The sequence below is a fragment of the Macaca mulatta genome, chromosome 1, assembly GCF_049350105.2.
Source record: "Macaca mulatta isolate MMU2019108-1 chromosome 1, T2T-MMU8v2.0, whole genome shotgun sequence".
Taxonomy (NCBI): Eukaryota; Metazoa; Chordata; class Mammalia; order Primates; family Cercopithecidae; genus Macaca; species Macaca mulatta.
In genome coordinates, this window is record NC_133406.1 from 233,645,326 (window position 1) to 233,669,877 (window position 24,552).

Here is a 24,552-nt window from a genome sequence, read left to right on the forward strand (position 1 = left end):
AATGCTAGAAAATGCATACGAATCCATAGTGACAGAAAACAGGTAAGTGGTTATCTAGAGATGGGAGAGGGACAGGAGGGATGGGTGACAAAAGGCACAAGGAAACTTTTAGGGTGATGAATGTGTTCATTATTATCTTGATTGTGGCAGTGGTTTCATGACTATATATAAACGTCAAAACTCATCAAATTGTACACTCCAAATATGTACAGTTTATTTACATCAATTACATCTTGATAAAACTATAAATGAACAAACCTGTTAAGCACTATTGTCTCCATTTAACAGACACAGAAACTGAGGCAAAAAGGAATTAAGTGCCTGGAGTAAGAGCCTCACACAGCTAAGAGTCCAGCACAGAACTTCTGACGCCAGGGACAAGACTCTTGGTCACAGAACTCTCCCCCCGCCCCAGGGGTAACAGTACATGGTACTATCCCAAAGCAGTGAGTCCTGGAGACAGAGCAGACCCAGAGGAAAAGGAGAGAGAGACAGCAACCCAGCTTGAGTGTTCTTGGTAACCTTTCTCGTGAAGGCTCAAGTCCTGCCTTGGTCTGTAACAAGGTCTGATGGAAAGAACCCAGGCTTTCTATTAGGTTGGTGCAAAAGTAATCACAGTTTACACCAACCTAGTAGAAGCCAGATGGACCCAAATTCATGGCAAGTCCTCCCACAGCTGTGGGAGCCTGGGCAAGTGACCTTATAGTCTTCATCTTTAAAACTGGGGCTAGGCTGGGCGCGGTGGCTCATGCCTGTAATCCCAGCACTTTGGGAAGCTGAAGCAGGTGGATCACTTGAGGTCAGGAGTTCAAGATCAGCCTGCCCAACATGGTGAGGCCATCTCTACTAAAAATACAAAAATTAGCTGGGCGTAATGGCACCTGCCTGTAATCCCAGCTACTCAGGAGGCTGAACAGCAGAATCGCTTGAACCTGGGAGGCAGAGGTTGCAGTGAGCTGAGATCGAACCACTGCACTTCAGCCTGGGCAACAGAGCAAGACCTTGTCTCCAAAAAAAAAAAAAAAACAAGGGGCGGGGGCTAATCAGGTATGGTGACACACGCCTGTAATCCCAGCTACTTGGGAGGTTGAGGCAGGAGAATCGCTTGAGCCCAGGAGGCAGAGGTTGCAGTGAGCTGAGATTGCGCCATTGCACTCCAGCCTGGGTGACAGAGCAAGAGTCCATCTTTAAAAAAAAAAAAAAAAAATAGGGCCAATCCTTTCTACTTTGTAGGGTTTCTATAAAAGTTAGAAATAAGGTAACCCAAATTCCTTACCATGGCTAAAAGGACTGACGTGAGCTGAGTTTTCTGAGCCCATCTCACACCAAATCTTCCAAACCAACTGCCCTGACCACTCAATCCTGTTTCTATTGCTACCTCAGGGCCTTTGCACCAGCTCTTGGATTTGCCAAGGATGCTTTCTAACACCTGCTGTCTCACATCTACTGTTCCTTAATGTGTTAGCTAAATGTCACCTCAGCAGGGAGGCCTTCCCTGGCCCCCTGTGTTGGGGAACCCCAAGACCATCCCCAGGTTTGGTGAGTCACTGAAAGGACTCACAGGACACAGCAAGTGGTTGTACTCATGGTGAAGACTTATTATAGCAAAATGAGACAGAAAAATGAGCCAAGGGAAGGGCACATGGGTGAGGTAGGGGGAAACTGGCACAGGCTTCAAGGCTCCTCTCCCAGGGGAGTCACACTGGATGCACTTGATTCCTCTAGCGACAGGTGTGACAACACTCACAAAGTGCTGTCTGCCAGGGAAGCTCATCAGAGACTCGGCACCCAGGGCTCCGTTGGGGGTCACGTAGCCATCCTCTGCTTAGCACGTACCAAACTTCCAGACCCCAAGAAGTAAAGCTGGTGCTCGGCATAAACGGCATGGTTTGCACAGGCAGTTTAGGCACAGTGAGCCGCTCTAATCCTTCAGTGAAAGTTTTATGTCAGAATAGAGAACTGTTTACCAATCAAGTTCCCAGACACCAGCCAAGAGCCAAAGTTGCAAGAGGCCTTCCTAAGGATGGACCTGAGGGCTTTCTGAGGACAACCAACAGGCTTGCTAGGTTAGCGCTTTCCTGCAGGTCACCCTGGATGAGGCTAGGTCCTCTTGCCTGTTTCCCGTGCAGGTTCTATCACACCTGGAATTAACAGTCAAGCATTAACTGTTTGTTAACATCTGTCCCCTTCTAGACTCCAAGCTTCCTATGGACAAGCATCGTGCCTCCTTGGCACAGGGTCAGTTTACTAAATCTGCACTGGGGAATGATGGACGCAGGGTGAATGAATGTGAAAAGGCTGGCAAGGTAACTGGCACATATCAACACCAGCACATGGCAGTTCCACTCCCATTAACCGTCCGAGTCTTGAGGCTCCTTGAGAACCCTGGGGAAATATTGTTAGCCATGAGTGAAGAAAGTCAGGATTGTAACAGTGTGGATGAAGAGACAGCCTGGAAACTTTGAGACATGGTCAGAAGTCCAAGCAAGAGGAGTAAAGGTGAATTCAAGGAGAGTGAGCAAAGTCCCTGGGTGCAACAGTTGAAGACTTCCCATCATAGATCCTAAGGGAACAGCTTCCAGCTAGCAAAAATTTAAAAAAAAAAAAAAAAAAAAACAAGCCCCAAAGCCCCTCTGGCCTTCCCTTCACCCCTGGAGCCACAGGCACCCAGAAAAAGCTAACAAATCAGAGAATCCCCCTGAAGGCTGCATAGCGCCCAGCTGCTCGGCTAGCCCCACTTCCACAGGCTCAGCCCCGGGTCTCCCAGGCCCCACGCTGCCTGACCCTACAAAGAAGTGGCAGTCCTGGGCCGGGTGCGGTAGCTCATGCCTGTAATCCTAGCACTTTGGGAGGCCGAGGTGGGCGGATCACAAGGTCAGGAGATCGAGACCATCCTGGCGAACACAGTGAAACCCCTGTCTCTACTAAAAATACAAAACATTAGCCGGGCGTGGTGGCGGGCACCTGCAGTCCCAGCTACAGGCGTGGTGGCGGGCACCTGTAGTCCCAGGTACTCGGGAGGCTGAGGCAGGAGAATGATGTGAACCCAGGAAGTGGAGCTTGCAGTGAGCCGAGATGGCGCCACTGCACTCCAGCCTGGGAGACAGAGCGAGACTCCGTCTCCAAAAAAAACAAAAAAAAAGAAGTGGCAGTCCTGAGCAGTGACAGAAGAGCATGGGCAGACAGTGCAGGAGTTTCTAAATAGGTGTTGCAAGCTACTCATTGGTTGGATCTTCAGCTACTAGGAGAAAGAAAATTTTAAAAGCATAGTAAGTTCTAAAGATTATTCATTATTTTAATACAGCCAGATGCTGCATGATCAATAGGAACCCTTGTATTTTTAATGTGAATCATTATTCAAAATATGTCACTGCCCAATCAATACAAAAGTTAAAACTCATCAATATTTAAATTTTTCCAATTGACATCTTATCATTCTATCCAGGAAAGAGGCCGGCAGATCACAAAATCCATTATTTAATCTTTTGAGATTGCAGAGTTCAGAATTAAACACCCCTTGTGTCATTAGCTGCCTGAACAGGGCCTTGCAGCAGATTGAATTAGGGAGGGGGTAGAAGGCACGGACAGGGAAACCTGAGTCACGGCCGTTCCGCCTGAGGTGGCCTAGTTTGCTGGGTGACATGGTTTAGCTGCGTCCCCACCCAAATCTCATCTTGAATTGTAGCTCCCATGATTCTCACGTGTTGTAGGAGGGAACCACTGGGAGATAACTGAATAATGGGGGCGGTTTCCCCCAAACTGTTCTCATGGTACTGAAGAAGTCTCACGAGATCTGATGATTTTATATGTGCTTTCCCCTTTCGCTCGGCTCTCATTCTCTCTCTTGCCTCATTTTCTCTCTTCACCTTCTGCCATGACTGTGAGTGTGAGGCCTCCCCAGCCACGTGGAACTGTGAGTCCATTAAACCTCTTTTTCTTTGTAAATTACCGAGTCTCAGGCCTGTCTTTATCGGCAGCATGAAGATGGACTAATACACTGGGCGTTGGGGCTTTGGGGAGGAGAGATGGAAAGGAGGGACCCCTGGAACCTCTGTCCCGTGATTTCATTTCAGGTCAAAGCCCAAATTCCTCAGATTGGGTGATGTATGAGGCCCTCAGGGGCCTGTTCCCTCAACCTTCAGCCCCTCTTACCCTACACGCTGGTCCTGCTGAATCGCCAGCCCCCAGTCACCCCTTCCTCTAGCCTCTGCAATCCTGTTTCCCACCTGAAATGCCCTCGTCCCTCCTCCACCTTCCCACTGGCTGGTGAGTTCCTACTCCTCCTTGGGGCCTCGGCTTATTTGTCCCTTACTCCAGGAAGTGTTTCCATGGGTGCCTGTGGATGGGTAAGCGACTGCCATGTTTGATGCCACCCATCATGGTCTCCGGGCTGACCTTGAACAGAGGATCGATCTGGCTCTATTGCAATCACTCCGAACTTTCCCGTTGCAGGAACTGGTCCTATCTACTTCTGTCTCCCCATCACCCAGCATGGCGCCTGGGACACAGGGGAGGCTCAATCAGCACCTGAGGAATGGATGAATGAGTGAGTGAATGAATGAATGAAGAGAGTCTGCTCCCTTAGATCCATTTGAACTTCCAGTGTCCCCCAGGCTAACATGGAGGAGGGTGACCTAGAGGAGGGGCAGCCCCGTTCAAGTGGTCAGAGATTGATTCCCATGCCTGACTCAGCATGCCCTCCTCTGTCTTAACATGGTGTAGACGCAGAGGCGCTACTTCCTGGAACTCCACTCAGGGAGCAGGGACAACAGATGGGGACTTTCCACTTCTTACAAATCAAATATTCAATCTGATGATAGAAAGCAGGCTCGGAGCTCTCTGGGTGCTCACAGCTAGGAGGACAGAGCAGAGACGGCACTTAGAGTGGATTTAAAGGCACCAGGAACAGCAGTTAGAGTGGATTTAAAGGCACCAGGAAAACTTCCCCCCACAAAATCTCCTCCCTTCCCCTTCCTGACTCCCACTTCTCTAGGCTTCCACGAATAAAATGGTATTTATCTAGTGCTTAAAATCTTTGTTCTTTAAGAGTTCACCACTAAATTGCAGAAAACCTGGGACGGCCGACGTTAAATCTTCTCAGCTAACAAGTTCATTCATCCCATGCACACCTACTAAGCCATCTCCTGCTGTCAGCCCCGTGCTTTGCCATCGGGACTCAAGAACGAGACCCAGGACCCTAAACTTCAGGGAATCTGCTTAACATTTCCTGATGGCAAAGCCAGAAAAATCTGTCAACAAATCCATTGGGTATCCCCCATCTGGAATATAAAGTATTGACAAGCACATCATTCCTGACCTCAAGGACTTTATAGTCAAGCGAGGGGCAGACAGAGGATAAGTGTTTAGGGCATGAGTTCCCATTGTAGAAGGGCCATCCACGTGGCTCATGACATTCCTAACAAAGAAGGAATGACGGACTCCAATTGCAAATGTGGAGAAAAGCATCAGAAAGGAGGGAGCATTTGATCCAGGCCTCAAAGGGGGGATAGAATGTTCTAGCAGGGAATTTGCTTCCACAACCAGAGGGACAGTGTGCGTGCAGGGTAGTTGCAGGGTAGGAACGCACCAGGGGACAGGTGTCTAGGAGACAGGAGATTCGTCCCAGGAGGGGGAAAAGAGCACAAAACACAGAAGAAGGCCCCAGCCAGAGCAGCTTGTTGCCAAGGGCAGACCTGAGACCCTGCTCCAGTCTCACCCACTCAATAGAGTCTCTCACAGGGACCCAGTGACAAATGTGGAGAATGACAAGGCACCCAGCAGGCTACCTGGAAACACGACTATAGCTGTGAGGTGACACATCTGCGCCCCAGAGCCCAACCCACCTCTGGCCAAGACGCATTCCTGCAGCCAAGAAGCTGTGGGGTGACATTCCTGTGGGAATGTCCAGCCCAAGTTCACCCACTTGGGCCCACCCCATGAGACACTTTCCCAGTGAAGCCCACGGCCACCCCCTCTGGCTGCCCTTGGACTTGGATGCAACCCCACAGGCCTCTCCCTCTGCAAGGCCTCGGTTCTCACTGTGCCTTCAAAGGGACTTGGCAGCGAACGGGTCAGGCCGGGGAGGGGAACACCTCAAAGTAGAGTTGAGGGGCTGTGGGGGTGAAAACAGGGCTCTCCAAACAAGTCAGGGGCCAGAACAGGCATCCCCAAGGAAGGAATCGGGAGTAAGGACAGTGACCAGGGCTCAGGGGGCCAAGGTCCTACCCAGCTCGGGTGCCCAGTGCTTATCCAAAGCTGAGGGACTGGCATGTGTGCCTGGGTGAAGGCGGGCAGTGAGAAAGAGCACATCAGACAAGGGCAGAGAGCAGGTGTGGAGACGGCGGGGGACATGCAGCACACACAGCACCTGCTAAGGGTGAATGGTGTCCCCACAGATATTAGAGTCCCACCCCAGTACCTGTGAATGGGACATTGAGAAACAGGGTCTTCGCAGATGATCAAGACGAGATCATTAGGGTAGGCCCTCTTCCAAGATGACCGGCATCCTTATGGGGAGGGGGAAGTGGACAGAGGCAGACACGTTCAGAGGGAAGACGACATGAAGACACGAGGAGACAGTCACCGACAGGCCAAGGAACACCTGAGGGTACCAGAAGCTAGGCATGAAACACAGCCTCCTTCTCAAGCCACAGAGGGAAACAGACTTCTAGCCTCCAGAGCCGTAGGCAAGAAATGGTTATTGTTGAAGCTATCCAGATGTGGAACCTTGTCACGTCAGCCCTGGAAACTCACGTGGTACCCAACCATCACACGGGCTGGCGAGGCGGCCTGGAGCCCCACGTACACGCAGTTTGCTGGTCCAACCATCACGCGGGCTGGCGAGGCGGCCTGGAGCCCCACGTACACGCAGTTTGCTGGTCCAACCATCACGCGGGCTGGCGAGGCGGCCTGGAGCCCCACGTACACGCAGTTTGCTGGTCCAACCATCACGCGGGCTGGCGAGGCGGCCTGGAGCCCCGTGTGTGCAGGGCTTGCAGACCACGTTCAGATCTTGAGTTTCATCCCAGAAGAGGTGTCGATAGGAATGTGACATGCGCAGACTCACACTTTTGCAGCGCGCCCTGACCTCTGGAGGGAGAATGGCTGGGGGTGGGTATAAAAGGGAGACCAGTGAGGGCCACTGTGATGTCTGCAAGACAGAAGAGCAGCCAGGCAGGTGTGATGGAGGGAGAGAGGAGACTCGGGTGACACCAAGCTTCTGGCGTCAGCCGCAGGAAGGCTGCAGAGTGAAGACGGGTGTGGGAGGTGCAGGGTGGGGTGGCCTCGCACTCCAGCATCAGACGTGGAGCCACGCTCAGCAACAACAGCCCCCGAGGAAGGAAGCCCTGAGCTTCTGTCAGCCTCACCTGCAGACACTTTCCTGAGAGCTGACTTGGATGGGAAAGGAGCCCTTTTGGGGAGGGGAAGTTACACTCAGACAGCATGCTGGTGGACAGAACGGCATCCGAAGCGCCCACCCGCTCTTCCGCTTGTTACATGCCATCCCTCGGGGGCACATGTCCTCCCGTCTGTCCACTGCACTTGCAGGGATCTTGCAGGGACTGTCCATTCAAATATCTCCTAAAGTGCTCTGATCGCCAGGCACCCCCTACAAATATGCACACTCCTTACATTTCACCCCGTGAGCTGTCTCCATTTCTTCCTCCAGACCTGGAGCTCTTGGGGGTGGCATCTCACTCATCCCTGGGGTACACGTGGCTGTGCAAATATTATCTGGCACCTCCCAATAAAGCTCAAGGCAGGGGCAAGAGGAAGACAGGGATGACAGGGACAGTGGGGACAGGTTAATATGCTTCTAAAAGGAGAATGGGGCAAAGGCGGAGGGAGGAAGAAGTCCCGTTTAGGGACAGGGAGGGCGGGAGGAGCATGCACAGTACCACCAGCTTCCCCTCGGACACTCGCAGAGCCCAGAACACTCCATGGCCTTTCCCGGAAACAGCCTTGAGCCCATCCCTGCTCTGCAGGCCGGCGTTCCCAAGGACCTTTCCTGGGCCCTGGAGGGATGAGGAGCTGGGGAGTGACTGACAAGCCATAGGAGCCCCAAGGAGAAGGTGACATCAGAGAGAGGAAGAGGGGTAAAGGCAGTGCCCTTCCCTAGAACCCAGTCTCTCACCCTGCCAGATGCCCATAAGACTCAGGACCCAGAGTCACTCCCAAGGAGCCACCTGGCACCCACCTCGCTGCTCTCCCTGCTCCACTGTGGGTGGGTCCCTGGCCAGGCATCAGCACCAACAGCCAAGTCCAGGGAATGCTCCGGAGGGCTGCCAGAACTTGCCATGCCAGCTTCCATCTCGGGCTGTGTACCCTACCTCAGCAGGCACAGTGGAAGAGCAGGACCCTGCCTTGTTCTTTCCAGAGACCCCCTGGGCACTGAGGTAATCTGACCTTCTCATAGCCCAGCAGTGCCTGCTCAATCATCTGCGAAAAGTGCAGTAATGGTCAGTTATTATGACTCTCCTGTTATGTGTGCTTCCATGCACTTCACCCATGACTGCAAGAGTGCTCCAGTTCTTTTGTGACTGACCATTTCTGTGGGAAAGTGTGTGGCTGTTCTCTAGCAACCAGAACATTCTCTTAACTGGAACTTCTCACTTATGACCACATTAGAGTTTGATTTGATCCACCTTATCTGCCCATTGTGTATTGGAAATTGTAACTTATTTTTTATGACTCTCTACAGCACCCATCAGAATGCCCTACTGGGCTCCCATGAGGCCTTTAAATTACACACATAGCTCATGTTCTTCTCCATTTAAACCCAGTCCTTGGCCAGCCCTGGCAAAAAGCCAGGGTCATTCGGTGGCCAGAAATGTACAGAAAGCTTTGCTTCATGCCATATTCGATTCTCCAGGTGATGTGCTTGACACAGCCTCTCTTGGAATATTTTCTTTTCCTCCATTTGTGGCCACCAGGCCCCTAGGAGGTAGTGCAGAGGCTTGATAACCACTGGCAGAATTGCTGGCTCTTCTTAGCTGCCACAAGTGAGAGCACTTCTGCAAAACAACCCTGGCACTGACATCCCTCCTGAAAGCTGACTCTCTTTGAAAGACAACTTTATGAAATGTGTAATATTGTATCTGATACATTCATCACAAGTGTGGCTCTGAGATTTTAATTCCATCCTGATAACGGCAGAGATGTAGCAGACAATGAAACTGTATCACCTCAAAGTAGGCAGTGCGATTAAACCTCTTGACCCACAGGGAGGATCCTTGAATCATCATCCAGTTGGGTCTTTTCTACTCCACAAAGGGAGGCAGCATGGGCTTTGGGATCCGTGGAAGGGAGAGCCTAAGATCCCCCTTGCGTTATCCCTACCTCTTGGGCTGCATGCCCTGGTACAGTCCCTTGTCCCTGAATGTGGGCAGAATGTATGCTTTGCTTCTCACAGAATGGCAAAGGCAATGGGATGGTACTTCTGTGATGCGTTTACCTACGGCCAGCGGGAACGTCTGTCTTGCTAGCAGGCTCTCTCTCCCCTGCTGGCTTTGATGAAGCAAGCAGCCACCTTGAAGGGCCCACATGTCCAGGAACTAAAGGCGGTCTCCACTCACAGCTAGCACGGAACTGAGGCCCCTGCCCAACAACCTGTGAGGAATTGCATCCTGCCACGCCTATGTGAGCTTAGACACCAGTCCTGCCTTAGCCAAGCCTTCCTATGAGACTGCAGCCTCAACTGACATCTTGACTGCAGCTTCATGAGGGACATCGAAGCAGAGAATGCAGCTAAGCCAGGCCTGGGTTCCTGACCTCAGAAACTGTGAGATAAGGAGCATGTGTTATGTTAAGCCACTCAGTGTGGCATAATTTGTTACAGAGGAACAGATAACTAACACCAAGTCAGACAGATCTGAGCTCTGGTCCTCATTCCTCCATTTGCCATCTGTGTGATATTCAGCCAGTTACTCAGCCTCGGTTTTCTCGTCTGTGGAATGGTGATAATAATTATACCTGTCTCAGGGGGTGGTTGTAAGGATTAAATGTGACAGTGGTCGAAAGGTTCTCATGAGGGTTCCTTGAGGGAGTTCAGCCCTAACTTGGCCCACAGGTATCCATGGTGAAAAACTAACTTCTCTGCTGTGCAGCAGAATGGTACTAGCTATGCACCATCCTCAGAAGGACTGAGAAAAGGCCACGCACATCATTTTCTATACGGCTTAATTCTCTTACGAAACCCCAGGTGAGAAAGTCTGCAAGGAAGTCTCCCATTAACGGCAGTTGAATCTTTTGTTACTGTTATATTGTCACATCAGATGCCCTGATTCTCCAAAGGCAGAAAATCAGTCATGACTAGTATGGTATCAAGGGGTGTCTCCTAAGCCCCCTTCCTCATCCTGCCCACTCTACCTACCAATTAGCCCAGAAGAGAGATCCCAGAGTAATTTAATAACAACAGGATTTCTTGCCAATAACAAGCATTCTGTATGTTTTTGGCTCAGGGGTTCATCCATGTTAACTATCCAGAACTCTGATTTGGCAGGACAGAAATAAAAATGATGCCCCCCACTGTTCACTGCTGTCCTTTCCAGGGATTCTATTAGTTTCGGCAAGGGGAGGGGTATGGTGAGGTTAGGAGCCCTGTGGTTTGTGTCTCTCATGTTTAATACAATACTCACCCGTTGACCTCTCGAGGCTTCTCCAACACCCTCTGCACTGTGTTCATCTGGGTTCGGGCTTAGACAACAGCTGGACAGAAAGGTGGGGTTTCAGCAGTGCCGCAGTGGCTCTTGATTGGTTTTGGGGAGAGACTGCACCAAAGGAGTCATTTTAATGAAACAGATCAAGTGCTCGCAAGTCTTCAGAGAACACAGAAAGCATTTAATCCTTTAATTTCTGAAATTTGAACTGACATCAGGGGTCCTTGGAGAGCTCTGTGAAGTAAGGCGATTCCTGCTCTCCAGACCCCAGGCTGCATGTGAACTGCACGGGTATCTGGGAAATACAGGAGTTACTGGCTTAGCAAATTATTTCTCATTCCACACAAAGATAAACTCTCTTCATTACACATGCCACACTCTGCTCTTCAGCATAAAAATCAGCTTCTGAAGTCAGCTCGTCCTCTGACAAACACAGCTTGTTATACAAACGGGTCTGTATTCAGAGCCTCTCAACGGCAAGGTCCCCGTTGTGTTTCCCTCCCTTCCATCAAGGTCTCCTGCCTCAGTCCCTGACACACAAATGGTTCTGGTGCCACCAAACCATATTCCCCACTCAGGGTGCAGAGTGTATGTTTGCAAAAGCAAACGGGCTGCTATTCATCTAACGCACCGGGACACACATTTTTTAACAATGAAAAATTTCAAACAATATGTAGAGACACAGTCATAAACATTTCTGATTCCCAAAACCACCTTTTGAATAGAATCAAAAACATCAAAGCTCAGACAAACTTCTCTGCTGTGCGTCAGAATGGTACTAGCCAACAGCCATCCCACTCTTGTGGGATGCCAATAGCCTGGGGAACACAGGAAGACCCCATCTCTCCAAAAAAAAAAAATTTTTTTTTAATTAGCCAGGTGTGGTGATGTACTCCTGTGGTCCCAGCTACTCAAGAGGCTGAGGTGAGAGACTTGCTTAAGCCTAGGAGATCAAGGTTGCAGTGAGCCAAGATTGCACCACTGCACTCCAGCCTGGGCAGCAGAGCAAGACCCTGTCTCAAAAAAAAGGATGCCAAGAATCTGTAGTCCCACTCTGACCCATGCCACTCCTGTACTCCCAACTCTAGAGTCCCTCCATCAGGCAATGCCCTCAGGTGACAAGAAGAATAGTGGCTGGATCGAGAAACTATTTTCCCAGCCATCAGAGCTGGCTGTAACCATCAATAGAGACAACCACAGGCATGAGGATTTGAGCAACGGATGCTCTGAGACCCAAACCGCCCACACGAGTCAGCCTGTCCTCCAGGCTTGGAGGTAATGAAGCCTTTGTAAGCCAACACCTCAGTTGAAAATGCTGATTAAATTAGTCAGCCAAAAGCCTAGTGGGTCCCGAAGGGGCTGGGACACAAAACAGAGGAGTTCTGTAGGAAGAATAAAAAGTCAGGAGAGCTCAAAGGGCTGTCTGAGTGGGCAGGCCTGGCAGGGACAGCAGGATGGCCACAGCAGAATGGGAAGTGGCTGGAAAAAGTGAGAGGGTCCACCATCCCCAGGGAGCAGGAATTGTAAACACAAAGGAGGAGGAGCTGGTGGCTGAGTGAACACCAATTATGGCTGAGATATGATGATTTTTAGATACTCCCTTAACTGGTCTTCAGGGAGTTGTATAAGCCAGCGCCAAGGGCCGTCCTCTGCTCAACACTGGAAGGCAGTAGGCAGTGGTGTGCTGGAGTCACCCATGCCCACTGGGGAGAGCCAGTTATTAAATGTTCAGGGTTTTGAGCCAATTAGGTTGTTTAACCACTGGTAACTGGAAGTCACCCACGGCAGGAGTGTTTACCCCATGGAAATTGGTAAGTGCTAGGACACAGCAACCCTTCTCCCCACCGGTGAGCAATCACCAGCACACGGGCCACAGGTGCTCACTACTCTCCAGGCTGCCATGCACTTCATGCTCCATCAGTTGAGTTCTATGTGTACTGAGTATCAGCTCTGTTTATCCCCAAACCTGCTGTGCTGGCTCTACTCTTTGTTGTAATTACATAAAGAATATAGAAAATAGTGAAATGTGAGTATAAAAAGAAAGATAGGCCAGGTGTGATGGCTCACACCTGTAATCCCGGTACTTTGGGAGGCCGAGGCAGGCAGATCACCTGAGGTCAGGAGTTCAAGACCAACCTGGCCAACATGGTGAAACCCTATCTCTACTAAAAATACAAAAATTAGCTGGGTGTGGTGGTGCGCACCTGTAATCCCAGCTACTTGGGAGGCTGAGGCAGGAGGAGATCGTTTGACCCTGGGATGTGGAGGTTGCAGTGAGCCGGGACTGTGCCACTGCACTCCAGCCTGGGCAACAAGAGCAAAACTCTGTCAAAAAAAAAAATAGTTGTTTCTATGAAAACTAAGTCAAATACTTAGCAAGACTCAAAGTGAGTTGCTCAAGGAATGCTATGAAATTAGAGTGGGTGGATTCAACTATAAAATATTGGGGGGGGGTGGTTCATAAAACTCTAGACAGATTCTGTTCTCTGATTGCTTCACCAGTGTGTCCATAAGTTGCCCCTCCACGTTGAAGAAATCTAAATGAGAAGTTGTAGGCAAGGTCTTACAAGGTGATCTGTGAAAAAAGACAGAACTAACCCACAAACAGCAGGCCACACTAAGGAAAACCAAGAAAACCTTGCCCTGCCTCGAAAGATTGGTAAAGTCCATACTCACTTACAGGTTTTAAGTTAAATTTTTAACTTATGTGCCTACAATTACAATTCCCTACTTTAAGTGATTTTTTTAAATTAATGATTCAACCTAGCTGAGTCAGTGGTGAAGTGCTGGAGATCACCCGCCGAGAGATGGTGGTTGAAGGCATGGGGTAGAAGGCAAGGAGGAAAGACAGGGAAAACCCATCAAGGTAATAAGGAGAGAGGCTTCCAGAGGCAGGAGGGCATGAGGGCTGATGTTACATGAGGGTGATGTTACATGAGGGTTGATGTTACATTAGGGGTCATGTTATGTGAGGGGTAAAATGTTATGTGTCAATCTAACTGGGCCACGAAGTGTTTGGACATTGGCCAAACATGATTCTGGATGTGTGGATGAGGGTGCTTCTAAATGAAATTTAACATTTGAATCACCAGAGGGAGTAAAGAAGATTGCCCCCATCATGTGTCCTTCCAATCAGCTGGAGACCTGAATAGAACAGAAAAGCAAAAGCTGCCCCTCCCATGAGTGAGAAGATGCCCTCCTGTGTGACTGCCTTGCAGGTGGATGTGGGTCTTTTCTGGCCTCTGAAGTCAGACTGAAACTTGACTCTTCTTGGGTCTCAAGCCTGCTGGTTTTCAGACTGGAACAACACCATCAGCTCTCCTGGGTCTCAGGCTTTCAGATTCAGACTGGAACACCACCATCAGCTCTCCTGGTTCTTAGATTTTCAGACTCAGACTGGAACAACATCATCAGCTCTTCTGGTTCTTAGATTTTCAGACTCAGACTGGAACAACACCATCAGCTCTCCTGGTTCTTAGATTTTCAGACTCAGACTGGAACAGCACCATCAGCTCTCCTGGGTCTCCACCTTGCTGACTGCAGATTTTGGGATTATTTGGCCTCCATAATCACAGGAGCCAATTTCTTGTAATAATCTCTTTGCCTATGTCAAGTTTGTCCAACCCATGGCCCACAGGCCACCCGCAGCCCAGGATGGCTTTGAATGCAGCCCAACACAAATTGGTAAACTTTCTTAAAACATTATGCGATTTATTTGTGATTCTTTTCTTCTTTTTAAGCTCATCAGCTAGTGTTAGTCTATTTTATGTGTAGCCCAAGACAATTCTTCTTCCAGTGTGGCCCAGAGAAGCCAAAAGATTGGACACCCCGGTCTATGTATATGTATGTACACACACACACAAACACACACACATGCACACACACACACAGGCACATGTTGGTTCTGTTTCTCCAGAGAACCCTGACTAATACAGGGGACCCCAGGTCACAGCAGTGGTGCCTTCCCTCCCCGTTGCTGCCACTGTGGTCTGGGTGTCTGAGGCCCCCACTGGACATAACTCTGAGGGCAGCAGCTCAGGGCCTTGGCACATGTTAGGTGCTGTGCAGAATCAACAGAAGAGGACTTTGGCAAAAGGTCAATGAACCTACAAGGTCAAATCCCACCAAAGGCCAAGCAGAGAGGATGGGGGGAGGGCCCTGCCTGCAGCAGGCTCATGGATTATAGCAGTGGTGGGAGGGGCTGTGAAGAGGGAAGGCCAGCCCTGAAGAATCTGAAACAGTGGCTTACCAATGGTAGAAAGAAAGACCAATACGGCCACAAAGCCAAGGTTTCCTGTGTTTATTTCACCATGCAACACTCCAGTAGCCTTGGACCAAAAGGATGGAGAAGTAAAACCTCGCACGCCAAAGTGACTTCATTTTTGCCAGGCATTTGGATGCAAGAAGCACTCACTCCTTTCTATCTGTTACATTTTTGAAGCATAAAATATATTGCTAAAGTGAGAGAATATCATTAAAGGTTAATTATAGGAAACTTAAAGGTTATCTTTGCATATCTCACCTCTTGGACAAAAGCCGCTTCCTCATTACCATGTTAGAATACAAATTAATCTAAAAAGCATTTAAAATGCCACAAACTCTTTAACTTTCTTATGATGTGAAATACCACGAATAGGCACTGCCTTGGTCTGCCTGCTGGCGGAGGTCTTGCCCGAGACCCTCCTTCCACCCTCTGCATTCCTAGACACTAACTGGGAGCCACTCTGGCCCCCAGATCCTTCTCTCCAGACCAAGGGAATCAAGTCAAGACGATCCCTCTCCAAGGGGTCCATGTCTGGCTCCTCCACCCGAGGGTCTCTGTCGTCCACCCCATTTGGTCAGAGGGGCCACACAGGCACGAGGCCAAGCAAACACACGGGAAGCCCAACCCAAGCCCACATGCCAGTGACCAGCCCATGGCCAGCCACGATCCTCTGGCCCCAGGGTGCCATCTAGGTCCTGGGGCATCTTGTTGATCCAGCCCCTGTCTGTGGCTTCTGACAGAAAAGGATGATTCTGGCCTTAATAAAGTTAGACTGGGTTTCACTGAATAATTTATCTGCACACGTTGCATTTCAGAAAGTTGCTGCTTCTCATGCTGATGCTACACTTTCCGGGGGTCAACTGGGAGCCCCACGTGCAAAGGCCGGGAGAGATGGGACCAGAGTACCTGAAAAGCAGACGTGAGGCCGCCAGGAAAGGTTTCCACCAACGGGGTGAAGGAAGCAGCATGAGAAAAAGCATCAACGCATTCAACAGGGCAGCCCCAAACAGCAAGAAGCCTGAGCCCAAAGCAGCCCCACCTCCACACAAGGAAGTGAGATCTGGAAAGCAGAGGAAATAAATGGCCGGTGGGATCAAAGCGCTACCTCCTGATCTTTAATGTCAGAGAGTCAGACAGAGGGCCTCGGAGACCTGGGGGCCCCTGAGACACACAGGCTGCAAGGGACAATTCGGCACCATGTAACTGTACCCCTGCCCTTGTGTTCAATGGCAAGCCTGAGCAGGAGGCCACTGGCCCCAGAATGTGCTCCCACAAAGGGAGAGGGACACACAGTGGGAGGGAGGAAGCCTCAAGGCTTATCCAAAGTAGCCAACATCCTCTGGTGTCTGTCGGAGGCAGGAGCTGGACCCCTAAGGGAAGAGAGCTCCATCTGGAGTCAGATCTGGGGCTGGTGTTCAGCTCTGCCAATGTCAGCCATGGAACTTTGGGGGGGTCATTTAGTGCTTCATCTTCTGATTATAAAATGGGGAAAATCATCTCAACCTTAACCACTTATAGTCATGAAAAACACGGTGGAATGCCAAGCTCTTTGAGAAATCAAGGAGAACTAATGGAAATATGAGTATCATTAAAATTACCCATAGGAGTTGTGAGGGAGACAAAGGAAAAGGTCCATCCATGTCTCTAAGGGTCATACAGTCCAATATCCTAAAAGTAAGAGAATGGGTTTGAATGAAGCCAAATGTGAGAGATGACCAAAGAGGATGGCCCAGCAGCCAGCAGCTCTACGCAGTGGTCCTGCAACAAAGGCACCTACCACTGAATCAAACAAATGCACCAGCGACCCACACAGCCTCCCCTACAAAGGCTCCAGATAAGGGGTTAATAAGATACCAACACCCCCTTCTGGAGAGAGAGAGACCAATACACTCAGAAACAGAGACACATGACTGCCACAGTGATGGTGGCCACTCATGGGCTGCTTCCTAGAGCCACTCCCTTTCCACACAGCAGCTCACTTCATCTTACAGCAGCCCTGGGAGTTCAGTCTTGTTTCATCTTACAGCAGCCCTGGGAGTTCAGTCTTGTTTTTTTTGTTTGTTTGTTTGTTTTGTTTTGTTTTGTTTTTGGAGATGGAGTCTTGCTCTGTCACCCAGGCTGGAGTGCAGTGGTGCGATCTCAGCTCACTGCAACCTCTGCCTCCCAGATTCAAGTGATTCTCCTACCTCAGCCTCCTGAGTCGCTGGGACTACAGGCACCCACCACCACACCCAGCTAATTTTTTGTATTTTTAGTAGAGATGGGGTTTCGCTGTGTTAGCCAGGATGGTCTCCATCTCCTGACCTCATGATCTGTCTGCCTCATCCTCCCAAAGTGCTGGGATTATAGGTGTGAACCACCACGCCCAGCCATAAACCCATTTTACAGGAGCTCCAAGAGGTGAAGCCACCTGTCCACTGTTCATCAGCCGTCATGTGTCCGACACCATTCCCTGAACTCACAGATGGCAGCGTTAAGATGGGTGCAAGCCTGGCTGTCCCCAGAGCCCATGCTCTTAATATTGGACTAGACAGCGTGCTCAGGAAGGTTCTCAGAGGTTTTCTTCTCAATAGAAATTTCTATAAAACCAGGGATGATAAAGCTAAGGCAATGGTAGGTATGGGAGGGCGGAATCATGTACCCCTCTCCCCAGATGTCTATGTCCTAATCCCTGAAACCTGTGGCTATGTTAGATTATGTGGTAAAGGGGAAGTAAGGTGGCAAGTTGAATGAAGACTGCTAATCAGCTGATCTTGAGACGGGGAGATGATTCTAGATTATCCAGCTGGGCTCAATGTAATCACATGGTCATTAGAAATAGAAAGGGAACTCAGGAGAGGAGGTCAGAGAAAGAGAGACAGCCAGAGAGATGCTCTGTGGCTGGCTCTCAAGATGGGGGAAGGGACCCAGAGCAAAGGAATGCAGGCAATAAGAGGTGAAGGGAAGGACTCTCCCCACAGAGCTTCCAGAAGGAACGCAGCCCTTCTGACACCTTAATTTCAGCTCAGTGAGACGTGGGTCACACGTCTAACATACAGAACTGTAAGACAATGCGTTCAAGTCATTTTAAGTTATTAAGTTCTCAGTGGTTTGTTACACAGAGGAGAGGACACTACTGCTGAAGGGGCACATTTGGGAATCGAGGTTGCACACAGTCCCTAGGCTGGGAGGCCCTGGGGGATGCTTTCTGCTGACATAGAAAGAGGACTGACCAAAGGGATCCCGGGTGAGCCCGAGGAGCGGCGCCATCCCTCTGAGATCAGAGGACAAGCCACCTTCCTTGAAAAGGCAGGAATCCGACCCAGCTTCTAAGAACACTCATTCATCTGCCTCTAAGTGAGCAGCAGCTGTCTGTAAAGATGACGCTGTCCTCCCAGGTTGCTGATTAAATATTACAGGAGGAGCACTCACTCTCCCCCGTAGCAGGGCTGAATAATTCATCGCGGACTCATTTGAATGAAGCAGCAGAAGGCAAGGAGCCGAACTGGGTCAGGCTGGCCCGGCCTGCTCGCGCAATTCAGCTATTAGGTCATTTTAAAACAAAAGGAAAGAGCTGTTGCGAGGATTAATCATCAGCTCCTCAACTCTCCTGAAGCACAGTGGCTAAAAATCATTGCAAATCGATGTCTATTAAGCTGCCTCAGAACATTCTAGCCCTTCAGGAAAAGAAACTTAAAAAAAAAAAAGGGAAGGGGGTGCTAAAAATTCTAATGGGCTGGGATAAAGGGTTACATGGCCCAGAAAATGTGCTGTGCTCCTTGTTAACAGGCTGCCCCCAGCAGCTACTGGAAGACAGTGAATGGGTGGGATCCAGATTTCAGAAGCAAATTAAGCCATCACCTGGAGCCCAGGAACACGATCCAGGAAGGAACAGGATAAATCACTTGAAACTCAGATAAATTGAATGCAGAAACACCTCAGGCCACCTCCGGCTCATTTCCAGAAAGACCCATGCTCACTTCCCAGCTGGCCATAGGCAGCAGAGCTACTGAGGTCAAATCTGCCCCCATAAGGGGCCAAACAGAAGACGTGAGGCTAATCCCATGATGGGCTTCAGACCCCACGTGCTCCTCAGCAGTGTCCCCTCTGAATCATCCCATCTAGACACTGGGTACTTTCTGGGAAGGAAAGGGCTGAGGTGCAGAACGAGGACACCAGTCCTCAAACACTAAGGAGTCAGCTTTCTCACTCGGGCCAATGGGAGGACGATTCATCTGCCCATTTTTACTGTGACATCTTGATTGGTAGTCTGTGGTGCCATAAGCACAGAATGTCTCTTTTCAGATTGCACAGGGATGGCAGATGGATTTCAACACAAGTGCTATCTCTGATCAACGAGTCGTGTCTGTCTGAAACGAGAGCTGTGTTAGGAGGGATTCTGAGGGTGCACCCAGCTCACAGAAGACTGCATCATGGGTAGTAATATCTGCTCTGGGCATTAATGGATCATGCATATTCGCCATCCCTGAATCCAATTCAGCCATTGTAAGGAGAAGGAAACTGAGCCCCAGAAAGGCAAAAATGCTTTGCCCAGTGCCACCCAGAGAGTGCATATTGATGCCGTGATGAACTCCCAGTTTGTAGCCTGTTCTTCCTACACTTTACCCCTCTTATCAGTCCTTTCGTGTAATGCACAGTAGGGCAGCAGCATCTGAGGGAGCCCCCAATGACTCCTGCTCCGGAAGCCACATCCTTGTGGGATCCCCTCCCCTTGACAGGAGCTGGACTTAATGGCTCACTTCTAAGAAGCCAATGGCAGCCAAGTAGAAGGATGTCACTTGTGAGATTTATTTTCAAAGAGACTCTGGTTTTTGTCTTGCTCACCCTCTTATAGTCTCTTGCTAACTCGCTCTGATAAAGGAAGCTGCCCTGTTGGAGAGATCCATGCAGCAGAAACTGAGGGCAGCCTCTGGCCAACAGCTAGAGAGGAGCTGAGCCCTCAGCCAACAGCCCACAAGGAACTGTATCCTCCCACGATGCATGAGTGAGCTTGGGATTGGATCCCGCCTCAGTCAAGTGTCCAGCTGAGCCTGCAGCCCCAGCAACACCTTGACTGCAGCCCCAAGACAAACCTTGAGACCCAGCTAAGTTGTCCTGGATTCCTGATCAACAGACAGGGCAAAACGACACACAGGTGTTATTTTAAGCCACTAAGTTTTGAGGCAATTAGTCACAGCACAATAGATAACTATAAAATGATCAATAAATATTTGTTGAATAAATAAATAAGTCTGGGCTCTTAGCTTGGCTTCCCATGCAGCATTTGACTCTCTTAACCACCACCTCCTATTTAAAATGCTCTTTCTTTGTTGGATGTTGTGATGTGGACTCTCTGAGTTTTCTCCCCTATTTCCTCTCTGAACCTTCTTCACCCCAAGGATTGTTGAATCGTTTTTGGTAGTTGAGAATGACGTGAGAGTTCAGGCCGTCCTTCTGCACAACCACAAAAGCAGAAGCGAGGAGGAACTGGGCTGTGTGCGGACAGAGCCCAGGGCCATCTGAGGCTGCCGTTCGGAGCGGATTCCTGGGGAGATCATCATCATAAATGCACCAATGACACTAAGCCCTAAGTGCTTAACATGTTTCACTCTTTTACTCCTTGCAACAATATGTACTATTACTATTCCCATTATACAGATGAGAAAACCAAGGCACAGTGGGAAGATAATTTTCTGCTACTAAATGAAAGAGCTGGGCTTCATATACAGAGCCTGGCTCTTGACCACCAAGCACTTTGGTAGGAATTCTCTTCACTGACGTATTGTCATCACCATTTGGGGCTGAATAACTCACTCATGCAGGGCTCGGTCCTGTGCACAATAGGATGGTTTCCAGCATCAATAGCCTCTACTCCCGATGCCAGCAGCTTGGCCCCTCCCATGGTGACCACCAAAAATGTCTCCAGACATTGTCAAATGTCCCATGGGGACTGAGGGAGGGGGTGGTTGTGTGTCTGGTTAAGAGGCACCCTTCTCAAGTGTAGGAAGAAGTCAGCAGGCAGATGATGCCAGTGACTCATCAGGGTGACCCTGTAAACACTTCCATTTATGGTCCCGTTAGCTTGATGGGACAAACAGGCTTTCAATAGACAGACACGGGTTGGAGTCCCTGCTTGGAAAGGTCCTCTGGTCTCGCAGTGCCCATCTAGACACTCACTAAACGGGGGCCAGGCTGTGCCCTCGCAGGCAGCCCTGCAGCTCAGGGAGCAGATCTGAGAGAGACAGCGCTGCCTGGCTGAGCCCTGGCCAGGGTCCCAGACAGCGTGCACAGAAAAGGCATCCCAGCAGCACCCACCCCTCCGGGAGGTGGCTCTTGCAGGGATTCTCGGCTTTTGTCCCATCTTCTTGCATCCCATGGCCGCCAGAATCCTCTCATCATTTATGCCAATGCCATCAATTAATCTGCTCTCCGTGTGGCTTAAGAATGAGAAAAGCCCAAGCATCGTCTCTCCCGTCCCCCATCAGGGCATGCCGTTCCCCACCAAAGTTCACAGTTTTCTGATTGAAATTCACCCGTACAAATGCTGCTGTGCTGTTTTTCCCAATGAAATCAATTGAATCCAATTGATCTTGGCCCCATTTTGCATTCCCCCCACAGCTCTGTGTGTGGGCGCACACCCATGCACACGCATACACATACACACACACACACATGCACACAGAGATACACACTCACACACACGCACACGCACACATGCACATGCACACCAGGCTCTCCTGCGTGTGCTGTCTGGGAACTTCTCTCTAGTTATCTCAGATATGCGTGACTTGTCTCTCCAATTAGATTAGGGGCCATGTTTTCTACTGCCTTTGTAACCCCACAGTGCCTACTACAAACCTGTGCACGCAGCAGGCACTCAATAACGGCTTGTTGACTAATGCTAGACATTATGGAATTGCATTTCAAGGCCCCTCTCCCCACCCCACCTGCCATCTGACATCCCTGATGACACAGGCTGTCCCTGGTGGTTTCCACGACATCTCCCCAGAGGCCGCCACTCCAGTCTGCACGTTACTGATAGCATCTCATCCTCCAAATAACAAGACCGCTATCTCAAACCAGATCTAATCCTGGTGCCTCCCTGAGTCACACCAGAAAGTCAAGATATTAAGCCATCTGCTTGTTGGAAGCCACTTTCCAAGCCAATTAGGTATAATTTTAGGAGAGCAGGTTCATGAGATGCAACATCAAATGCTCTCCTCTGAAATGAAGGCTTACCGTAGGATCAACTTCCTCAGAGCAAACAAGTTTCACTGGAAAATTATAATGAACACTTGGTGAAATAGAGAAACACGGTTCCACGGGGCTATAAATACTCCCAAGCGTTCCACTACTCGGGGGCGGTTAAAAATTATTTTAAAGCGCTAAGAAAGACACCGAAGTGAAAAAAGCACTCAAATGTGAAAAAGAAAGATCTGGGCTCTAGTCCCAACTTCTGTACCTAATTAGCCGAAGTGACCTTGGGTAAGTCACATAATTTCTGGGACTCAGTTTCTTCATCCATGAGTGGAGGGAAGTGGCCGGACAGGACTCAGTTTCTTCATCCAGGAGTGGAGGGAAGTGGCCGGACAGGAGAAAGAAGACTGTGAGACGTGGCTTGCTCTGGATCTTTCTCTCTTTCTCCTTCCATCCCTCCCTCTCTCCCTCCTTCTCTCTTTCCATCTCCCTCCCTCCCTTTTGCTCCGTCTTCTTCCTCTATTTCGTCTTCTCCTTCTCCTCCTCCTCCCTCTCTCTCTCTGCCTCAGTGTATCCCTAGGCATTACCTGCTTTGCACGGTTGTTGAGAGGATTGAGATCCCAGATTTGAAGGGGTTTTGGACGTTGTAAGCAGCCTGTAAGATACTCAGAAACTTCTCACCACCACTCTGTGGGTCTGTGATCTAAGCAGTTTTACAAATTAACATAAACCAGATCTAAAAGAAATCAGCTAACTAGAAAACACAAATAAAAACTGAAACTGTAGTTAACCCTTGACTAAGAGCATTAGTAGATAGGAAATCATTGCATAAACCTCCTAAAACTCTGAAGGGAAACTTTTTTTTTTTTTTTTTTTAAACAAGGTCTCACTCTGTCACCCAGGCTGGAGTGCAGTGCGCGATCTCAGCTCACTGCAGCCTCAACCTCCTGGGCTCAGGTGATCCTCCCACTTCAGCCTCCCAAGTAGCTGGGACCACAGGGGCACCATCATGCCCAGCTAGTTTTTGTATTTTTGTAGAGACAGGGGTCTCACTGTATTACCCAGGCTGGTCTCAAACTCCTGGACTCAAGTGATCTGCCCACTTCAGTCTCCCAAAGTGCTGAGATTACAGGTGTGAGCCATCGTGTCTGGCCCCAAAGTTATTTTAAAATCAACTTTGAGGCATTCCTTCCCTGGGATGTATGGACCGATGTTAACAATAAACTGTGTTCCAATTCCTGAGAAGACAACAAACAGCTCAAAGCAACAGCCCGGTGCTCAGTGGAACGGAGGAAGAGGCCCCAGATCCACCCCTCCCTCTAAGCCACCCCACCAGAGGCATGTCAGTGCCCTTCATGGGAAGTTCCCAGCAGATTTGGGGAACTGTCCTAACTGACGGCAATGTGACTTCTGCGAATTCAGATACTTTCCCAGATGATGAGCCCGAACTTTCTGGCAGGGGGTAAACTCACAAAGCAATGACCTTAACTTGGTAAATTAATTCCAAAGCACAATTGTTTTCAATCTTCATTTAAAATCAGCCTTCGTTAATCTAGATTTAATGACATAGGAAATGGAAATTCCCTTAATAAAATAAGTTATGAATATTTATCATACCATTTTACCTGAAAATTGAATAATTCATCAATTAACTTTACTATTAATTATTTAATGCAAAATTAATAAACTGCAAAACTCATACATATCCTTGCAGACCCTCTGGCACTGGGTAAAGAAATTAAGCACCAGAGAAATGGCGTAACTAGGGATATTCCCAGACACACACTGATGGGATAGATGGGGTTAAGGCTGGAATTTTTCTAGAAGCAGCAGAACCTAATCAGTTACTCATAAAATGAAGGGACAGATTTTTTTCTCACCTTGGAATTCTGTATCACAGCTAAAAAGAATTCAAAGTTTGGCAATTATATCTAAGAATAATTCCCCCCATGCAGTCTCTCCGTTATCCGTCACCATCATCATCGTCAACAACCGTTTTCTCACATGTAAATGGGCCTATGATGTGAAGCTGCCACAGCCAGCACGACCCCCTTGTCCCTGGAGACCACGTCCTCTCCTGACGCCTCAGGTGACAGCCTGATTGGAAGGGGAGGGGCTGAGCACACAGAGATGGGAGTGGGAGAAAGTTTAAAAGGGGCACAGTGCCAGGGGACGCTGGGACAGGTGAGTCCGACTTCAGCCAAATCCGAGCAGCTGGCATTCAAGGGGGAACCGAAGCTTGGTGCTTGGAGCCTCTGGGGATCCAGTTCCCCCAGAGCTCCCCTGGCTCTCCACACTCAGGTCAGACCCCACTGCGTCTTTGCTGATAGCAGCTAATGGGACAAGGATAAGTCAAAAATTTTCCCAGAGACTTCTTACAGGAGAACAGTGACCAATACAGGGAGGTGTGTGTGTGTATGTGTGTGTGTGTGTGTGTGTATTGTGTATTTATGC

General features: G+C 49.5%; 1 protein-coding gene and 1 long non-coding RNA gene across 11 annotated transcripts in view; both read right to left on the bottom strand.

Annotated features, from left to right (window-relative positions):
• CAMTA1 (calmodulin binding transcription activator 1) overlaps window positions 1-24,552 on the bottom strand; it is a 973,269-nt gene that overhangs the window by 621,506 nt on the left and 327,211 nt on the right. The gene's annotated exons all lie outside the window — the stretch shown is intronic.
• Window positions 193-22,789, bottom strand: LOC144336782 (uncharacterized). The gene is made up of 4 exons (XR_013409104.1): window positions 22,686-22,789; window positions 22,364-22,460; window positions 4,396-4,527; window positions 193-2,141 (listed from the first exon to the last, which is right to left on the bottom strand). It is a non-coding gene; the product is annotated as an uncharacterized LOC144336782 (long non-coding RNA).